Here is a 20,113-nt window from a genome sequence, read left to right as displayed (position 1 = left end):
CTACATTGGTCTGAAAACACTAAGCCAAACTAGGACCTGATGTCTGCCTCTGGCGGGGATATCTCATTCAAGGTATGATCCCTCTGGGTTTTCTACTCTTCCACATGGAAATTTTCTCCAAACACTGAGGATTTCCTGCATTTATTGAGTATCTCCTGATGCCTGGATGTCCAGTCTAAGCTGCTAGGAACTTTGCAGCTGGGGTCTGTGTCCCACCTGACCCATCCTGGTGTGTGTGTGCACAGACCAGAATCCAAGACAAGCACCATCACTTTGGGGCTTGTAGGAAGCACTGGACAGACCAAATGTGGTCAAGCTGGTCATTTCTGCACACACAGGGTTGGATATATCAGGATGCAGCGTTTATGGACATGTCCTATACCTTGCTGATCTTTGCTTCTTCCCACCTTGTCCTGATCTCGTCCCCGGTGAAAATCCCTTCATGTTTCTTCTTGCTCTAGTCCTTCCTATAGCCATGGCCTAAGGACACCACATGCTACTCAGCTCCATGCTGCCTCCCAAGAGAGCCGTGGCTGTTCCCCTGAGGCCAACACTGTCATAGTGGCAAACACTGCGGTTTTAATGAGTCCCATGAGTGACAACCACCATGCAGAAAAGCACCAGCCAGGCAACCTGCATTTCCCCTAATTCACAACCTCTTTATTGCCTGTAAAATAAATATTCAATGGATTGGATTTGTCACAAGGAAAGAGGCAACGCTAGCCCTGATTCAGCTTTCATCTCACACACAACCCAGTGCCTGCAGAAATCTGCTTTGCTCTCAGATGAACCCACCAGCACCAATGACCAAGCCCCCATAATGTGTGTGCAACGCGTCCCTGATGCTTTTCTGTGGGTTGCCATCCAGCATGGCTTCAGGCCAGGGGTACTGCAAGAGACAAGCAGTAGGAGACAGAAGAGCAATGATACAAAAAACAGTAACACAGCTATAGGAGAACAGCACACATCTGGTTACAGCTGGGAAAGGGGATAAATGAATGCACTTGCTTCCAGCTAGAAGTTGAATTCAGTGAACAGCATTTGAGTTGATGCCAACCCTAGAACAGGCAGATGTTGCGGAAAAAAAAGCAAGCCAGCAACAAAAGTCCGAACTGCAACATTCCTGTACTCACAGAGGGAAGCTTTATGAGGCCTTGATCCACAGGATTTTTTAAAAAATCTTGTCCTTTAAAATAATTAAAATGAGGGCTGCCAGCGTGATGGCATCTCAGCAGCTGAGCAGACCTTCATCTGGCCGCACTTTCAAACAGCTCTGAAATCTTCCCCACAAGTTATCTGCTGGGCTAACTGGGCCGTGTGCAGTTTGTTTCCATCCCAGCGTCTCTGCCGAGGCAAAGCTCCTGCTATTGCCAAGCTTCCCGGCTTTGACAGAGGACAACAGTATGAGACGTCAAGGCAAATTTATGCAACAGGCCAGAATGTATCCGTATCTTGTGCACGTTCGCTTTGCCCTTGGAAACAACCACCAGGGAGAATGGCTTCCTGGCGTCGCAGTCCAAATCCATTCACCAGGCATGGCAGTGCAGCCAGATTGCTCCGCAGACTTGTGCAGTAAATCAGGCTCTGGCTTTTAGAAGGAAAAGAATTTTTGCTGTGCACCATGGTGCCTGGCCATGGTTTACTAGTCAGCATGGGAGCAGTTGCTATAGCAGTGCAAAGCATGAAAATTTCTGGGGTCATTAGGATTAAGCATTGGCTTCCCAAAGACCAAACTCACCTCGCCAAGCACCCCTCTGGCATTTCTGCCTGACCTGCTAGGCTTTGCTCTGTGCATGTACATATGAGTGCAGATGAAGAGGTGTTGGGAACTTCAGCAGAAGAAAATGTCTGCTGGAAATGTAGGAGGAATGCAAATGGAGTGCAACTGTGTAGTACAAGGCAGCAGGACTAAGATTCCCAAGCCACTTCACAATATTTGTGAGCACAGACCTGTCTGGTCACAAAAGCTGAGCTTGTGGCCCATTCATCTTTTCTACTGTCTTCTGCTGGGGCTGAGGCATGCTGTCTGACAGCAACGAAGAGACAGGGTGTTGCCTTCAGAGGCAGAGAGTCCTGTCCCGTGATCCAGTTCACATAGCCAACAGCCTTGATGCCAAGGAGACTTGGGAGGTCTGGAAACACCACTGCTTACTCCAAAATCCCAGTGGCAGAGTTCATCCTCTCCATTTGGAAACAACAGGTATGTCTGAAGGTCACCAAGTCTGGATGACTGTATCGGAGAACAAAGTTTGGTCCATGGACTCCTGCTGTGACTGGCTGTAGTGATAGGAGAAACAGGGAATGTAGTTTGACTACTGTGTCCTGAGCCCAGCAGTCTGACAAGCTCAGCTAGGGAATGGGATCTGGAAAACACTGAGGTGGATTAAACGCAGCACGCGGAGATGGCACTTCACCAGAGCAGCAGGAAGCTTTTTTTGCAAGAGAACGTGTGTTACAGACAAAGCCATACCAAATCAACAGGTCACCTCCTTTCAAGCATTCCTCCTGCTCAGCAGTTTGTGGCCAGCTCAAAGTCAGGGTTTTGCAGGGGGGAAGGACAACTCCATCATCTTCAGATTCAGCTCCATTCATTTCTCTGCATATTTATTTGCACAGGAAGCAGACATTTTCTAAGTAACATTGCAGAGCACTCTATGCAATGAACCCAGAAGACTTTTCAAGTGACCCTGGCAAGCCAGGAACAGGGACCAGCTGCTGTTTCACAGGGTCATGGGATTTAAGACACGTGGAGTACACAGCACTAAGCAATCTGCCCTCTTGCAAAACCCAGAGCAGCACTGAGCACTTCTGTCAAGCCCCTAACTTCCCTTTGAGCAATAATTGTATCAGTTCAGCTCCTTCTCCATCCAGTTCAGCTCCTTCTCTTCTACATGTCACCATGGTTCTGGACGTCATGGTGCACAGTTGTGCCTGGTAGCTGGCTGAGAAGAGCCATGTGAAGAGCCATTTCCCTCAAAGCCACACTGATCACTCGCACTACAAGATCTTAGATCTACAGACAACAGGAGAACCATCCCAGGGCTGGGAAAGGCCAGACCAGCATCCTGCCTCTGTCTGGTGGATTTCTCTGAAAAAAATACATAGTGGGGGTGCAAGATGGACCCTCAGGTCCTATGGATGCTAAACCTCTTGTATATTTTTATTAGAGCTCAATATCTTGCACTGTCAGAGCCTCCACAAACCCCTAGCATGCACCTTCTCAGTTATACTGCTAACACCAGCAGCCCAGGACCTTCCTGCCTTCTTTCAGGCTCATGGATGGAGGAATGTAGTCAGTCTCCAGAGCATTTCATCCTTCCTGTTTTCAGCCTGGAGACAGGCATTTTCATTGCCGTTCCTGCGTTGGAGGCCTGCTCGCAGCCTGTTCTCCCCAGGAACCTCTGCTCATTGTTACATATATTGAATGTGTGCGGTGAGGGGGGAAGCCTGGGTCTGCCTTGTCTTCAGGTCCAAATCATGGGGAACTGGGTTACTGAGTCCTTGGGAGAAACTCTTCAAGCTCAGATAAACCCAAATGTCACCAACAGCTCTTTTCACAACCTCACTGCTCAAGCAGAGACTTTACCCTTGATTCCCTTCTTGTACACGTCTGCAGCCACTTTTCTCTGCTCAGGGTGTCTCATCAGTGCTGTTTTCTGGTCCTCCCCAGTGTTTATCACTCTCTGAGGAGCCACTTCACCTTTCATTTCATGGACATCCAAGATAAACCAGCTCCTGCCAGGTGGGACATCACAGGACCCCAGAGCAATGGAAAAGCCACAGGGATGATCCACATAAATACCTGAGCTGCAGCCACATCTAGAGAGGCACAGGAGAGGGAGAGCTAGTGTGTGAGATCTGACAGGCTCGTTAACAAACCCAGCTGGCTGGCACACACACCAAGCCCAAAACACTGCAGGCCACCCCCTCCCACCCTCCTGATACCATCACATCCCTCTGAAGTTAATTAAAAGGGGATTAAAGCAGGCTGTAAGGATGTGGGCGATGGCTGAGGTCAGGGGATGCCTTATAAACACACGCTGAGCCCTGCAGCTGGTGCTGAGGCAGTGGGCTGTCTGCTTGTGACACTGACTTCTCCAAGACTAGGGCAGATCTAATCAGAGACCCAGGTAACTAATCCAGGATGCTTTTCTCTTGCAGTACTGCTCTGAAAGGAGAGCTGTAGGGCAGGGATAGGATTAGGGGTATAGGAGCCCAAAGGGGATGCTTAAACCACTGGTGGGTTACTGAGCATGACTGTGGCACATCTCACAGGCCTCTGCTTTCCCACTGGCCCTTCTCGAGGCTAGTATCTGGCTGTCTCCTTCCAGAGCTCGTCGTATCCCACGTGAGCCGTGTGTAACCATCACAACCCTGTTAGGGAGGTTCAGCTCAGGTAAGCAGCTCTGTCGCAACAGTACAGGCCGTTCCAGCCCACTCGTGCCTTTCCTGAAATGGGAGCATTTTGCCAGGGTAGAGCTCAGAGGGATTTTTGCAGCCAGCCATACACCAGCCAGGTAGATATTTCCCAGATCCATCCTCATGTAAAGCCCTGGGAAAATCTCCATGGATGAAACATAGCAGTGAGGAGTCCCATCTTACCCCTCTGGAAAAACATACTTTTACCATGGTCATAGAGGGATGGAAGTCATCTCTGGATAGGAGCCAGTCCTGAGGTTAAAGCTTTATTATCAGCGACTTTCACCTTGAAGGGAATCGCTTACTCCTAGGAAGGTGGAGAAAATCTTAGTTGACTCTGAGAAAGTCATTTCTGAATGCCAGAGTCCCTCTCCAGGGGCAGAACAGGTGGCCTACCTGGGAAGATCCCACATGGAGAGAAGCAAAAGGTAGAGCTCAGCCAGGAAGACAGGAGGAAACGGAGGGACAATGAAACAAGGAGTTAGCTAGCACAGAAGCAAAGTCTGAAACCTAGTCCTGAGCGATGCAGCATGGTGTGTGGTGGCAGGAAAAGAGCTGTGGCCTGTCTCAGGCTGGTAGATGGACCATACTGCACTGATGTCCCCACTGGGAGCCCCTTGGCCTCTTGCCTCGTATCTCTGTGCACAGAGAACTGACCTAGACAGTGCTGGCACATGCAGCCTCCCTGAAATGAGCCATTTGAGTTAGACTCTTCTCAGCAGCTTGGTGGTACGTACAAGTTTATAACACAGGGCCAGTCCCAGGCACGTAAATGCTACCCCTTTACCTGAATTGGTCACACGTCCCCTAAAGCATTTCAGTTCAACCCCATAACTGGATGTCATATCCTGAAGAGCCCAAAGAAATTCCTGGTGGCCTTTTAAGCTCTTTCTGTTATGAGTTCATTGCTTTCCCCTTCCTTTCTTCCCTCTCTAGTCTGAGAGCCCAGCTCCCCACAGAGCAGACTGGTCTGCCCAGGATTTGATCTCTTTTAAGTATTTCTAAAGTTTTTCCAGTCCCAATGGCCTTGGTAATTGCAGCTCTCCCCCAACAAACCCATCGTCTTGTCACCCAGCCTTGGAAAGTTTTCTCCCTCCGTACCTTGCACTTGCCAGAAACTGGCTGATTCATCCACTATCTGCCTCAGGCAACCCACGCAGCCGCTGATGATTGAATTACTTAACAATTAAGCAGGGCCTTAAATCTTTGCAGCACTTAGCATGTATTGACTAATTAATCCGAACATCTATCTGAGGTAGGTTAGTTCAGTCTTGCGTGTAGCTACAGAACATGCCCATGGCTGTCTCACGGGCCAAAGGCAGAGGCAGGTCTATGGAGATGATGGATGGATCCACAATCTCCCTTGCCCACATGCCTGTCCAATGGACCACTATGGCACTCCTCCTCCACATCACAGGCCCTGCAGGGACTTCAGACGTTACCAGGCCCAGAAAGGGCATGCTGTTACCCAGGTTATTATACATCTGCTCAGTTTGAGCATAGAATAGAGACCATGTCCATAGCCCAGGGCTCTTGGTCAAGCTTGCTCTCAAACAGCTTCTTCTTTATTTTCACCAGTCCTGCCTTGTTGCTTCCTTCCCCAGCTCTGCACCCCTTCTCCAGCCAGCAACCAGGTGCACAAAGATGCCCTCTCCTAAGGAAGGAGTCCTGGCTGAGTTTTGAGGACAATAGCCCACACTGCTCGAGGTCAGGGCAAGGCTTAGCCAGGAGGGCAGGATTTGACCTCGCAAGCAATTACCTGCCATTAGCACAAGTGGGGAAACCTTCTCCTGGGGTCCTGCTGGCAGCAAGCCACAAGCTCTGCCGATGTGGGAGATCAACCATGGCGTTCAGGGGAGTGACTCAAGAGCACAGCAAGCTGCTGTACTTCATCATCCTTTAATTGCCACCTGGAGAGAGCCAAACTATACCAAGAGCCCACTAAATTAAGCATGTTTGCACACATTGTCCCAACTATATAAAAACCCACATCCCAGTCTCCGCTCTCAATAGCGAATGAGGCCAGGTGTGGGAGGCAGGGAACCTGCTCCCGGTGTGGACGAGCAGACGGGCAGGGTGGGAAGATGTGGTGACTTATCCAAGGTTATGCAGAGAGTCAGCAGCAGAGGCCAGTATGTAGGTGACTCCCAACCACATGCTTAAGCAGAGGGAAAGGGAGGAGGTTTGAAAACCTCCTATGGCAAAAGCTATAGACAGAGACATGGAGATCTGGGCCTGCTTCCCTGTCCCATAGGACTTGGTGTTTGACCTTGAGCAAATCACTTGACTTTTCCCTCTTTCCTCTGACTCATTATTTTTCACCCAGCCAGGGGTAAAGGAAAAGGCCATGTCGTAGTGCCCCATGTATTCTCATCTGTTAGCTAAAGCCGAAGCAGATATTAGAACTCCCACATCATGGTCTTCTGGGAGGTATAGGATACCCCCAACACAAGAACAGAGAGACCAGACATGTGACACTGTTTGACTTCCTGCCACCAAAAGGTTTCAGAGGTCAAAGTCCAAGTGCCTAGACCAGCTCATGCCCTTTCCCTGCCTCCCTTTCACCCGAGGGCCTCAGCACCCCAGGATGGGAAAGGCAGGTGCTGAGGCTGGAGAAATGCTCAATACAAAGCGCCTGGCAGCAGAAAGGTGCCCTGCAGAGCCAGGCACTCATGAAGCAGCCAGCCAGAAGAGAGCTTAATCTGAACAACCTTGCACAGAAAAGCCAGGACTAGTGGAGTCAGGATCCCTCTGCTCAAGCCAGGTGGTATCTGTAGCAGCAAGACATTGGCTTGACTCAAAAGCATCAGCATGCGCGGTGTTAAGGCATCTCTGCTGCTTGCAGTGGTACCCTTCGCCTGTCCTCCATCTGCAAGCTGCTGAGGACAAGCTTCCTGCCTCCCCTGTGGATATACCATTTGCTTGCTTTTAATATGCATTAAAAAAAAAAAAAAAAAAAACAAATTGAGCAGGGAACCTTCCTCCCCCTATGAAATCTGCCCTAGAAAATTCTCAGTTGTAAAGTAGAGGAACTTGCAGTCTAACACTTTACCTCTGGGTCATAAACCATCACATACATTAGGAGAGGGTGGCTTTTTTTTTTTCTTTTTTTTCTTGCCGGAATATGTGCTGATCTCATTCATCTTGGGAAAAGCACGGGGTGTTCTCATCGAGGCTATACCTGGCAAGCTGCACACACAGTGACAGAGGGAGAGAACTTCTGAGCAAGCTCCGCAGTGGCTGCTGCCGGGTTCCTTGGGCTTCAATCCCTGAGAGCGAGACTGGCTTCCTCACCTGGCGTTCTTGCGAGAGATGAAGGGTAAGTCAGCACATCAGCTCCCTGCACTGCAAACATCCTCTGCTTTCGGCCATGGCAGAATTCGCTCAGGTCGGGAGTTGCTTTTAGCTGGGAGAGAAACGCTGGCAGGGCTGGCTTACCCCTCCACCCCCCAAAAATGAATGCCTGCAGGGAGAAAGCAAGAAAACGTTTTCAACGTGCCGTATTGAGGCAGGTCGCAGGAATGGGAGCCGCAGTGCCTGGCACAGCTCAGCAAGCGCTGCTGGGGAAATCGGCAGGGAACATTCCTGATTCTATTTTAAACAGCGCTAGAAAGCACTAGCTAGCAACAGCGAAGTGAGTCCGATGGGGCTGCGTGAAGCCAAGAGCAGTGTCAGATCTTTAGCTGCCTGCCCGTACAGCAGCGATACTCTGCGCAGCAGAAAGAGCTGTTTGCACCAACATGTGGGCTGGCTGCTTTGCTGGTTTGTTTGTCAATGTATTTGCTAACTGCAACGTTGCTTTGACATGTCGGCTGGCAAGCCGGGGTCTGAGTGCCTCAGCGTCACGCGGGCACCTCCGTTTCAGCATCGTGGAGAGCAGCTTAGATCCACCAGCCAGGCTCTGCAGATCTTAGAAAAATAAATCATAGCTAACCTGCTCAAAGGGATCCGTGCTGCCACCCGCGTGAGTGCTCGGTGCCTGCCAGTGCAGGCGGAGGATCCTTGCTTCTCTCCAAGGGAGGATGCAGCTCTTGCTGAACGGCTGCCGAAAAAACACCCCTGCTCTGCTGGCTCTCTCAGGAGCACCTGGCTCAGGGGAGAGCAGAAAGAGGGCACGTTGTGGGGTGGCTGCATCTGCTGGGTGCTGCTAAGGAAGGTAACTGAGATTAAAGATACTGCAGCAACACCCCAGTTTAAGAATAATGAATCCTGCAGATCTGGCCACTGCAGGAAATGTCCGCTTTCAAATCCTACTGTTTGTAGTGGGAAGAGCAATTGCATGGAGTCTGCTGCAGTTCAGTTTTGGTCAGGTTAATTTGGAGTGAGGGATTTTGCTGGCAGTTAGAAGAGGCAGCCCGGGAGGCTGGTTAAGGTGCAGAATTACCAGGCCAGCCTGTGTGTTCTTAAATTATATACAAAGCTTAAGGCAAGGGAACACTGATCGGAGCCATTTAGCTTATGAAATAGGAGAGGAGACACCTCTTCTTAAAGGGCTCTATCTTCGTAACAAAGATTTTCCAAGACAGAGCCTGTTTTGCAAAGCCCAGATGCCACAATGTTGGACCAGCTGTGTTGACTGTTGTTTGAACACCAGGCCTATCTGGAAATGCTTTTTGTGCAAGCAAAACGTGCCATCACAGGGAAGTTTTTTTCACACTCGTGTTTTCTGTGTGTGTGTGTGTGTATCTGTGCTCAGGGGAGGAGGAATGGATGGGATGGAGATGGGACCTGCTCACTGCCAGATCCTGTGTCTGGACAGCCAAGCCAGTGGAATGATGATACTGTAGCTGTGGTGCCAGGCATCATGCGGGGCCATGGTTTCGAAAGAAGAAGCCCCCAAATGGTTTTAATGCAAGGGCTGGTTTTGCTGTTTTGGTGCTTTACAGAGTCTTGGGCATCTCATAGCTCTGACTGGTCCCTGTTTCTAAAGAGTTGGCATCAAAAGCTTGGTGCGGACGGAGCCTGTGGGTATGGAGGGAGCACCCCTAAAAAGTCATTGCATGCTCCAGGGCTGGGAGAGCCACGGGGTCCCTGCCTCCCCTCCTCCCCATTTTTTCTGGCACACACCTCTGTTCCCCACTCTTGTTGCTTGGGATAAACACAAAAACATTGGAGAAATGAGGTCTCCACAATGTGTTTTGGGGTCTGATCTCTGGGGAGAAGAGGACCTGCTGACCAAACTGTAGTGAAATGACCCAAAAAGGAACCTGACAAAAAGGAACCAAGGGGAACATGAGACTGGTGCTGGCACCACAGGCTGAGCCAGTTGGAGATAGGCAAGGAGACAAGGTCAGAGAGTGAGCTCGCCACATGGGAAATGGGCTCTGGCAGCAGTGATGGGAGCTTCGAGCTGACACCCAGCCCGGCTGGGGGGCATAGTAAAAATGCCAAGGAGGGTGAGCTGGCAGTGCTGATTTGGAAAGACTGGAGACTGGAAATGAGGGTGAATAGCAGTGAATCCAGGAGAGAAGAGGATCAGAGATTGAAAGGAAAAGACAGCATTTGCGTGTGCAGGACCATGTTCCTGTTTCTGGATGTGGAGGGGGTGAGGGTACGCAAGCAAGTGCACACTCGGGCATGTGACTTCAGGGAACTGGTCTTCTCACTAACTCAACAGTCTCTGTCTTTGCAAATGAGTGCAGAAAGCCACAAATGGGTAATTTTTTACATGCTTGCAAGAAAAGCAATCTTTGCTCATTCCCTACTTCTCTATTCAACTTGACATTGCAAACTCTGCTTTAGCTCCCCTTCTGGAAGGAAAAGATCAATCACACTGAAGACTTACTTTTAAATGCAGAAGTGCAAGGGCTTCTTGTAACTCTATTCTGCTCTAAATTCCCAATGGCTGCTTCATGACTGACTATAACCAACATACTCAACAGTCCAAGAGCACTTCCACTGAAGAAGTAGACCTCTGCCGCTAGATTGCTACTTCATTTTCTTTCACTGGATTTTCTCCACTCAATTTATGGTCTGTATTTTTTTTTTAATACTGTTGAGGACAAAGGGTCCTCTGTAGTGAGCAACCATATTAAAGCTAACACTGTGAAACCACAGGGTCGTTGAATGCCAAAGGCTTTGGTAGCAGCAGTTCTGGTGTTTCTGATCTTTACAATTACAGGAACAGTTTGTAGAACAACATTGTTGTCCGATAGCCTGGAGGTCTGGCAGAGAGAGAGCAGGGACTACTCATGGGGGAAAACTTGCAGCTCTGCAGCTTGCAAGAGAACTTCCAGCTGACTTTTACTTCATCATGACCTGGATGAGGGGACAGAGCACCTCCTCAGCAAGTTTGCTGATGATACCAAGATGGGAGGAGTGGCTGACACACCTGAGGGCTGTGCTGCCATTCAGAGAGACCTGGACAGGCTGGAGAGCTGGGCAGAGAGGAACCTCCTGAGGTTCAACAAGGGCAAGTGCAGAGTCCTGCACCTAGGAAGAAATAAGCCTAGGCACCAGACCAAGCTGAGGGCTGACCTTCTGGAGAGCAGCTCTGCAGAGAAGGACCTGGGAGTGCTGGTGGAGGACAAGTTGACCATGAGCCAGCAATGTGCCCTTGGGGCCAAGAAAGCCAATGGTGTCCTGGGGTGTATTAGGAAGAGTGTTGCCATCAGGTCGAGGGAGGTGATCCTGCCCCTCTCCTCAGCCCTGCGGAGGCCTCATCTCGAGTCCTGCGTCCAGTTCTGGGCTCCCCAGTACAAGAGAGACATGGAGCTACTGGAGAGAGTCCAGCATAGGGCTACAAAAATGATCAGAGAGATCTGAACTCTTTTCAGTTGTCCTATGCGACAGGACAAGAGGCAACAGGCAAAAACTGAACCACAGGAAGTTCCACCTGAGTATGAGGAGGAATTTCTTCACTGTGAGAGTGACAGAGCACTGGAACAGGTTGCCCCGAGAGGTTGTGGAGTCTCCTTCTCTGGAGATCTTCAAGGCCTGCCTGGATGCAACTCTGTCTAACATGCTGTAGGTGACCCTGCTTGAGCAGGGGGGTTGGACTAGATGATCTCCAGAGGTCCCTTCCAACCTTACTGATTCTGTGATCTGGGGTGGAAAAGAAGGTGGAGGAAGGGCTGTCACTCTGCAGCACTGTGTTCATTGATAATTTGTCAAATACGGCTTGGTCGGAGGCACTCGCTAGCAACTGGGCATTCCTGCCATTTCTTTCCTTGAGCGCACCACACTGATTAATGACCTGGACCTCCAGGAACTGCTTCATCCACCTCTGAAGCATAGTCACTCCTTGGCTTGGCAGGGCTAAGAAACCAATGTAAAAGCTGTTATTAAAGGGGTTTGTAGCATTTTAGCCCTGACAACCTCCCACCTTTTTGTTGTGATTTATTCAGAGTGCTAAAAGTGACCAAGCACCTCCACACAAACTGATCTGGGCTAGGCTGCTTCCCTGGACTAATGCCCTAAGTAACTCAGTCTAAATAGCCAAACCAGTCAAAGGACAGGAGGGAATTACTATCCTACTATGGGAGAAAAATGGAGTCATAACAGTTTCCAGATAAGTTCAGAATTTCACAGGAAGCCTGCACTGAGCTGAGAGCTGTACCCAGGCCTCCTGCCTGTCCAACAAATACCACTTTAAAATCAAGCAGCAGGCACTTGACATTCCTCAAAAAGACATGTCACATGAGACTGTCACTCCATGGCTTTCTACGTGGCTGGACGCTCGCACTGCAAAGTCACTCTCCTCCATAGCTCTGCTTACAAGCTTGTGTGCTAGTGCAGTCTGCCCTGAGAAGTATCCAGATCCACTAGAGACCATAAATATGTGAAGGCAAAGATTTCTGACGCCCCAGAGCAAGGGGAATTATATCACACGCAAAACCAGCACGTTCCCAGCAGCAGCAGTACGCATAAACTGAGGCAACCACATAGCCAGAAGCTTGGACAAGAAAACACTGACCTGAACAGCAGCCAGATCACATTTTATGCGAATGCACCATTCTTGAGCAATTTTTCCAGCACAGCCCACACAAACAGGTTTTCCTTGAACACCGCACAGCGGCATTTACCATCTCATGTCAACTTTTTTTTTTTTTATCATAAGATTTTTTTTTTATTTTGGAGGAGGAGGTGAAAGGGCTCTTGGGTATCACATACTGTCTCTCTCTTGGCCTAAAGCAGCTGCTGCAGAGTGCCACATCTGAGCAGTCTGTCCTTGGGACTATACTAAAACCACGCAGGTTTCATTGGTCTGGTAGAAAATCAAATTCATATAGTCAGTTTTGCCCAAATCACACAAGAGCCCACCTTTCCAGAGGAAGTCTTAGATCTTCAGTTTGGCACATACATCTCAGTCTATGAATATGTCCTTCCCCTTCTCGTGGCAGGAACCAGTCCTCCCAGGAAGGACATTTTAATTCTTTCTAGTTTGCAGGCAGCAGGCTGCACTGCAGAAGTAGCGTTCATGGTTCAGTTTCTTCAAGTAGCACTAGCTACTCATGTTTGAGATACTTAAAATAGTTAAACTCTCAGTAGTGGATAAAGAGCCATGGAAGAAAATTTGACAGGGTCTTTGGAGTCCTGGGTTTAGGTGAAGTCCTGTACACATCCCAGCTGGGCCCATATACCCTGCTCTCACACCGACCTGGAGTTCAAGACACGGTGAAAGCAGGGAGCGTTTAAGGCTTTCCTTAGCCCAATTTATCAGCCTCAGCCATCCAACAGCACCCGAAGAGCATACAGGACCTGCCCTTGAGATGCAAGCCTGGCTTACTGCCCACAAATCCTCTTTTTGCCTGTGGGACCTGTGAGCACAAACCAAGGTCAGGCCATGGCTACAAGACTTCCTGGGCTAAAGGGGATGGTCTGTTCCTATGGGCTTAGCAGTGACCCCAATTCAGGATCCCAAACATCCGCAAAAACCGTATGTGACATTCCACCAGGTACATTAATTACACTTCTCAACTAGCAGTGATTGACAGGCGTGTGCTATTTGTGCCTAATTTAAAGGCAATGCAATGGCTGGAGTCTCTCCCTTCACACATGGGAGAGCTGGAGGGGTGTTTTGAGGGGAGCTGCTCTGCTTCCAGGTAGACGTTTCTCTTTGACCTGAGTTTGAAATCTCTTTGGGTCATTAATTTCTGCTAGATGAAGGGAGGGGGAAGCAAAGGCAGCTCTGTCTCTCCTATTCGTCTGCCCTTCTCTACCCTATACATTGGCCTGATTTGAAGAGCAGAGGGAAAAAAAGGAGATTCAGGAGGATCTCCTGAAGATTTCCGCTGTGTTGTCTCATTCACTAGAAAGCTGATATTCTAGATCTTCTTTGATCAAATTTGACCTGAAGAGCCCATTAACTCTAACCTCCAGAAAAAGACTGGTGGATGTAAAACCTGATTTCGCTGGTTTTCTTATCTATATTCAGTCTTCAATCTGCTTTGGTCATGAGTAAATTTCTGCTCTTTAAGTCTTTCCAAATAATCAAAAAAAAAAAAAAATAAAAAGGAGCGGAAATTACGAAGATTGTCCTTTATAACACGATGCACTAAATTACACTCAGAAGTGGCAAATGCCTAAGGAAACCTCTGTGTCAGGATACAGTATTACAAGGGAGAGAAGATGAAATAATTTTGCAGTTACGCAAAGGGGGATCAGCCTCTGTCCCTGTGCAATGCTGGGGGAAAACTGAGTGACCTACTAGGTCTCCTGTACTTGTTCTTTCAGATCTATTTCAGCAAGGTATTTGGGACAGCTTATTGTTAAGCATGGGAGCAGCTCCTGGCTGGGATCATCACCGCACCATGAGCTGGGGGCTCCTGTGCTTAATCCCTGTGTTTATGGACATGGGAGCAAATACCTGTTAGGAGGAGAGGACGAGACGAGTGTTTCTGAATTTGTGGTCTGCCAGCCGCTCATGAGCTGCTAAAGCTTCAACGTGCCTTGGTGGGGAGGAGAGGGAGTTTGGTATAACAATTCGCACGTGCACGGGCTGAAAGAGAAAACAGTGATAAATGCCTGAAAAAAAACCCACAGCTGAACTTTGCTTTAGCTGTCCCTGCAAACCACTGTGGCAGTGCTGCACATGGGGGGCTTTGCATGCTGAGGTCTAAGAGCTAAGTGGTGACAGGAGTGAAAAAATCATTGACGACTGCTAATACATTATTCAGTCTTGGTCAAAGCATCCTAAGTATCTGAAATGCTCCTTGCCCGCTGGCGAGCTGCATTAGCCTGCAGAGCAGCCTGCTATCAAGCAGCACTGGCAGCAACGTCAGAGAGGCAGGACGCTCTTGGCATCTACGTTGACAAGTCTATTACGCAGCTGGTCTCGCCGAGCCATGCTGGGTGCCGAGGAGAGCAGAGGCCTCTTCTGCAAGCGGGCAAGAGCCGCGAGCACTGTGGCTCTCCACACGTCGCGCCGTGCCTGCTTGGGCCTTCGCCACAAAGCCCAGCGAGCGACGGAGCAGGGACCACGTTGCCGCTTTGTGTAATGTCTGGGCAGACGTGTCCGGGTCATTCACTTCGGACGGCAGCCACGGCCTGCATTTGTGCCCTCTCCCAGTTCCCAGAGCAGAGCCTAGTGCTTTGGCAGCTGTCCCAGCATCCCCGGGCTGCTGTCCCCAGTGTCCCTGGGCTGCTGGAGCATGCAGGGTGCTTGGGAGGAGGCCACCACATCCCCGCTTGGATGGGAGGTGCCTCACGAACGGGAAGTTGGGCCACAGTGTCTTTCAAGGTCATTCAGGCACTGAGCTTGTTCCTCATCAGCCAAAAAGAGCTCCAGGACAGTATATAATGGCAGTTTGCCCTCTCCTCCTTTCTACCCCTCGATCCTCCAGGAGGACTATAGACAAGAGGGAAGTCACCCGAGGCCAAGGCTAGTCCACGCTGAATTGTGCTGGAGGAAACACAACGGCTTGAGGTGCCTTTCATGCTCATGGGGCAGCTCAGCCCCATGTACCCCTCCTCTGCTTGCTCTCATGTCATATTTAGTACACGCCTTTGTGCAGACTTGAGAGGAAGAGAAAAACCGTGCGAGTCTGTTCTTCCAGCAGAATCTTGCTTTTCATTTCTGAAGCCAGCTGTCTATCTCAAAAAATACTTTAACATCCTAAAGAGAGAGAACTGAAAGTGCAGGATCAGCTGGAAACGATCAACTTGCTGCTGCAAATCTGACACCCTCTGCAACATCCCTGAGATCAGAAACTTCACTTGTCTTGTTTTTACACAACTGATCAATTGAAACCAATCAATGAAACGCTGCATGTTAGCATGTCCCTGCCTCCACCCTGCAGCCTTGTGGTGTGGCCTGGGCTGAACAGCAGATCATATTTAGCACACGCAAACACACCATCATCCAGAGGGATCCCAGGTCCTCCTGCAGGCTCGTTCTGGCTCTTAGCAATGAAAAGTCAGTTCAAAGCAAATCATTCAATGAAAAATGTAGGACAAAAATCCTCTCTCTTAACCTGCTGTGAAGTACCCAGACCTTGGGGATCAGGAACTGCTTGCTCTTCCAGCAGAGGAATTTAATTGCTCTGCAAGTGAAGGCTGAAAAAGCAAACTGTGGTGTGATTAAAAATCAAATACTGTCTCCAGCTCATGGCCATGATGGGACTCTAAACCAGATCTGAGTTGACAAGATGGAAGTGTGCCTTTCCCCCTCCACATTTGTTTTTCTTCTCACTCTCAGCTTTCTTTTCCACCTCCTGAGAGAGTTGCAGACATTTTTTTTGCACAAGCTAGGTCTTCCTTCCTTATAACCTGGCCTGACCCATCTCCCACGCTCAGTCTCCTTCTATCCTCCATTTTTCCCTGCCATCTTTCACTGATACCATGAGCCTGCTATAAGCCTCCTGTGTTTCCACCTAACTCTTAAACACCTGCAGCTCCCTCCCTGCCCCTCCAGGTGAAGCCATCTTTCGTATCCTTCTCTGGAGTCACCATGGGTCCAGTTTGGGGTGCCTCTCCTCCAGTCGTGTCCTGTATGTTCCCTCTCCACCAACAGTCCTGCACGCATCCCTGAAACTGGAAACTAGTCTTGCCAATCTAATGCCTTGTTCCTGAACAAATATGATATCCCTTTTCTCCTAAGCCTTCTCCCTAAATCTTATAATAAACACAGTGAATGACAGAGTGTGTTACCTGCTATTCAGACACAGCTCCTGGATGTCGGTTCCACCTTATACCTCTTTCCTGGTTCCTGCATTTGGGCTGCAGTTAAAACCTTTTGGATTCTGCAGCCTGCAGACATGCAGGGAAATCTCCCACATGCCTCCTCCTTGGCTGTTACTTCCATGGGCCCTGACTATACTTAGCTCTTACCCATCTAAGATGCTATAACGGAGACTGTTTTCCTAACTTGTCCTTTTTGTCTTGCTTCCCACCCTGCATCCCTCCATTGGCTCTTCCTTTCCCATAATATCAAACTGAAGTCTTCAGTCAGGCCCCTGTGACTTCTCTCACCTTGGCAATTCCCACCAACAACCAGCCTATGATGGCAACCTCTATGGCCAAACTCCTTGTACTTTCTACTATACTTCCGTACCATGCTTGGAATGGTTCCTCAGAAATGTCCACAAAACAGTCCCATGATAGCTCTTCAGATCTGGTGGGAACACATCTTTACCCACTGAAATCTTCATAATGTTTAGGTTGCCACACACTACACTGACAAAAATTAATTTCCTTCCCTGAGTTTCCTTGTTTGCCTGCATCCATCTGTCTTCTTGTGTCTAAATCTTGGAAATATTAAGGATTCATTGCATAGCACAGCTGCAGTTTCTAGTCATACAGCAACAGAAACCAGGAATAACAACAACAAGGTGGTGACTCATTAAAACCAATAACCTCAATAATTAGGCTTACTTCACTTTTCCAATTGTATAAACAACCAAAAAAACCTTCTATTTTGCCACGATTTTTTTTCTTTTCTAGTTCCTCCCATCAAATTTTTTAGTTTTGGTTAGTTATCTCAGAACAAATTTCCTTTCATCAGAATTTTCTGAGACTAAGGGAAGAAACATGTTTGTTTTGCCTGAATTCTGTTAGTGCTAAAGACTCTCCAACACCTCTTTGGTTCTGAACAAGGAAGAGTCCAGCTGCAGCAGTGTCTCGGTGGCAACAATGTCACAGCTGCTGTTGCTACAGGCAAAAATAAATAAATAAATAAATAAATAAAACACGCAAAGGCAGAACTGTCCAGGTTTTGACTTCCTGAAAAAAAATGTGTTTAAATCAGCTCAGGGGAAGCAGAGTTAGAGTCCAGATGCAAAATTCTCTCGAGCCGCAGTGCTAAGTGCACATGCTCTGGGACTCAGCCGTCCACCACTGTGCTCAGCTACCGCAGGCTGAAGTTATACTCTGCCTGTAGCCTCTTCTCTGACGTCCCTGCTATCTTCCCCTGCCTCCAGCCAGAGGCAGAGAAGGAGGCCTTAACCAAGGCAAGAACTGGCCATGGGATTAGGAGAGGGTCTATGTGGGAAAAAGGAGCCATCAGGAGAAAGCACAGGACAGAACATGGGACAAGGCACCCAAGTGACAGATGGGCAGATAGCCTGGGGCAAGTGGGGCAAAGGGATTGGGACAAGGTGGTAGAGAGTCCTGCTGCTGGATGGCTGGATGGAGGAGGAGACAAGGAGCCAGCGAAGAGGATACGACAGGACTGCACTAACTGGGAAGAGAGGTGGACTCCAGATCCCTGAGTGGAGCCTTGTGCTCCACTCCCCTTCCCTGTCCTTCTCCCTGCATTATGCACACAGGATTTGATGTTCTTTCTTTTTTCTTTTATTACAAAAGATCTCAGCATCTTGCAGCTCCAACAGCAGGAGTGGTTACTGAAACAGCCCAGCTGGGTAACTACCTTGACACTAGCCCTGGGGAAGCCTGGGTGTACACAACACCTCAGCGACTTGACCTTCAGGCTGTCAGACTACCCCATAGTCGTCACCCCCAAAACACCAACGAGTGAAAAAAGGTACATTTTAAAACGGAAGGGGCTTATGAAGAGCGATCAGTTTGGTCTGTTATGCACAGTCACGGGTCCTGGAGTTCTTTTTTGATGTAAATGTGTGAAATTACACATATTGCAAGATTCAAATGTTGCCATTGCAACATGATTATCAAACAGTTGCATAAGGAAGTGCAAATCTATATCGGTTTCTGGCTGGTGAGATTAAACCGCCCAGGGACAGGACTCACTTTACTCCAGCTCCAGGGCCTCCATGCTCCAAAGCGAAGGGACAAGCAAAGCTGGCATGCATACTGGCTGCAAGTCGGTGGGAAAAGTCTGCACCCTTAGAGCCTCAAAACAGTGACTTTGTTGGCCGTTCTTCAGAAATGGGGCCCATCCACTGATTTTTCACAGCCACCAGCTACATGCTGAGCCACAAATTCACTGGCCAAAGACTGTGTTGACATCTTCTGCCATGTTCTTTGGACAGGAGACATGCTCCAAATTTTTGTATTGTGATTTTTTTTTCACAGGAGGAGTAACCTGTGTTCACATCAGAGTCCTGCTCTAGCAGGACTGATGAGTATATGATCAGGTAGCCTGTGAAACAACTGCAGAACTTATTTTTTTAGAAAAAGAACATGCATCCAAGCAAGGAAACAGACCAGATTGGAGGAAATAAAAGTTTTAAATAGACCCTTGAAGTTTAGCCTAATTTGTATTTGGCTGTAAATAAAAAAAAAACAGAGCGGTGAAATTACAAAAATTGTTTTTGTTTTGCTTTCTCCCAGAGAGTTGAGGTGGTTCTTTCATTAAAAGAGGCTGCGAAACACAGCACTAGGGCACCATCCCGCAGTTCGGGTACCTAAGGTAGAACCCTGAGATCCTTCTGTAATCAGCAAAGAAACGAGTATCTCCACACTAAGACATGCCCCGAAGCTGTCATACAGGAATTCACAGGATGGTCTCCTCAGCAGGATGTTCCTGTAGTTAATTAACCTTTGATCCTTATTTCCAGTGGGAACTTCTCGTTTCTCTTTCTAGCAAATGACTCTTAGTGCGCTTTATCTACTCGACTGGCGAGCCTGCAATATCTGGCACCTGCCGCTGCTGCAGGTATTTCTGAGGAATGATCAAATTGCTCTAAATCTTCTCTCCTACAAGGCAAACACGCTGGAGCCCTTGTTTCCAAAGGCTGCTCCCTCACAGCCTTTTCTGAACCATCCCAGCATCTCCCGTCTCCCAGGTATAGATGATACCAATTTCTTTTGGTGGTCACAAGTCAACAATCTTCCTCCATTTCTTTCCTTATATCATTGAGTTTTGTAGTAGAAACCCACTTTTTTTTTTTTTTTTTTTTTTTTTTTCCCAGAGACTACTTTATAGGAAATTTCTCTGTTTGGATAAAATATAGTGACCTGTCATTAACGACTGCCTCTTCTCAGCACTTTCTACCTTTTAAAAACTTTTTGTTTTTAAAAGTAAAATGTGTTGTTTTTTAATAAAAAAATAACAAAAAAAAGTTTTAATTTCCCCAGGCCATTTTAGAAAAATAACAAAAACTATTGCAGCACTAACTGCTATTACCCAAACAATTTTCACATGAATTCCTGCCTGTGGCCATGCAAATACAGGTAGCTACGCACATGGACCTGCCATTCCAGGCTGTAGCAGATTAAGTATCTAATTTTTGTTTAGCTGTGAATTATTGCTAAACCGCAGGCACTGCAGCCCTCCCGTTAACGCTGCCTGATGCAAGGCCTGGACTCCAGCAACGGGGGAGTCAGCGTGCTGCAG

At 48.4% G+C, this 20,113-nt stretch overlaps 1 protein-coding gene and 2 long non-coding RNA genes across 3 annotated transcripts in view; 1 reads left to right on the top strand and 2 right to left on the bottom strand.

The window, feature by feature from the left end:
- The window catches only part of LOC134137567 (uncharacterized), a 63,410-nt gene that overhangs the window by 22,228 nt on the left and 21,069 nt on the right, over positions 1-20,113 (bottom strand). The window contains exon 3 of the long non-coding RNA XR_009957728.1: positions 14,228-14,359. This is a non-coding gene — a long non-coding RNA (uncharacterized LOC134137567). The remainder of the gene's footprint in view (positions 1-14,227; positions 14,360-20,113) is intronic.
- On the bottom strand, positions 639-3,813 carry LOC134137566 (uncharacterized). Its single transcript, XR_009957727.1, has 2 exons — positions 3,587-3,813; positions 639-2,277 (listed from the first exon to the last, which is right to left on the bottom strand). It is a non-coding gene; the product is annotated as an uncharacterized LOC134137566 (long non-coding RNA).
- The window catches only part of SLC45A4 (solute carrier family 45 member 4), an 87,701-nt gene continuing 75,201 nt past the window's right edge, over positions 7,614-20,113 (top strand). Inside the window, exon 1 of the mRNA XM_062570697.1 lies at positions 7,614-7,738. The gene's annotated coding sequence lies outside the window, so the exon portion shown is untranslated. The remainder of the gene's footprint in view (positions 7,739-20,113) is intronic.

This window comes from Rhea pennata, chromosome 2, assembly GCF_028389875.1.
Source record: "Rhea pennata isolate bPtePen1 chromosome 2, bPtePen1.pri, whole genome shotgun sequence".
In the NCBI taxonomy this organism is placed as follows: Eukaryota; Metazoa; Chordata; class Aves; order Rheiformes; family Rheidae; genus Rhea; species Rhea pennata.
This window is presented reverse-complemented; position numbering and strand designations above follow the sequence as displayed.